The sequence below is a fragment of the Coenobita brevimanus genome, chromosome 84 (genome assembly GCF_032717465.1).
Source record: "Coenobita brevimanus isolate Jiangsu-jjx chromosome 84, ASM3271746v2, whole genome shotgun sequence".
Classification (NCBI taxonomy): Eukaryota; Metazoa; Arthropoda; class Malacostraca; order Decapoda; family Coenobitidae; genus Coenobita; species Coenobita brevimanus.
Window position 1 is genome coordinate 756,157 of NC_137037.1, and position 794 is coordinate 756,950.

Consider the following 794-nt stretch of genomic DNA (forward strand, 5'->3'; position numbering starts at 1 on the left):
AAATGGGGACCCTCGGAAGAGAAAAGCTTCAACGAGCTCAAACAAGCCATGTCAGAAACACCCGAATTAGCGCTTCCTGATTATACTCAACCTTTCTATCTGTGCACGGACGCCTCAGGTCTGGGTCTGAAAGCGGTGTTACTGCAGAAGGATGAGCAAGGTAAGACACATACCATAGCGTATGCTAGTAGGGCACTAAGACCCCCAGAGAAGAACTATTCGACGACACATTTGGAGACATTAGCAGTCGTGTGGGCGTTAGGACATTTCCGGGATATTATCTTTGGCTACCGGATAATTGTTTTAACTGACCATGCACCCATACGCGACTTGTTTAAAGGAAAAAACTTGCATGGTAAGGTTACATGTTGGTTTGGCAAGGTAATGGAGTTTGATCCAGAGGTCAGATATTTACCAGGCCGTCAAAATGTCGTTGCCGACGCGTTGAGTAGAAACATTGCTGCTACCATAGAAGAGGATGTTGCTCTTGCTGAGTATTCCTCAGACACGGTAAAAGCGGAACAACGTAATGATGCGATGTGGTCTCAAGTCATCTATGCCTTGGAGTCTGGCGACGAGACTTGTCTACCTTAACTCCCAGTACCGATGACTCACTTCCATCTTCAACAGGGTCTTTTGTATAAGGAACCCCCAGGGAAGGACACTGCATATCAGTTGGTTGTTCCTGCTACCTTACAGCAAGCCATGCTACAGTTAGTTCATGACGTACCTCAAGCGGGTCATCCCAGTCGCAATAGATGCATACGTGAGGCGAGAAAGAAATACTATTGACC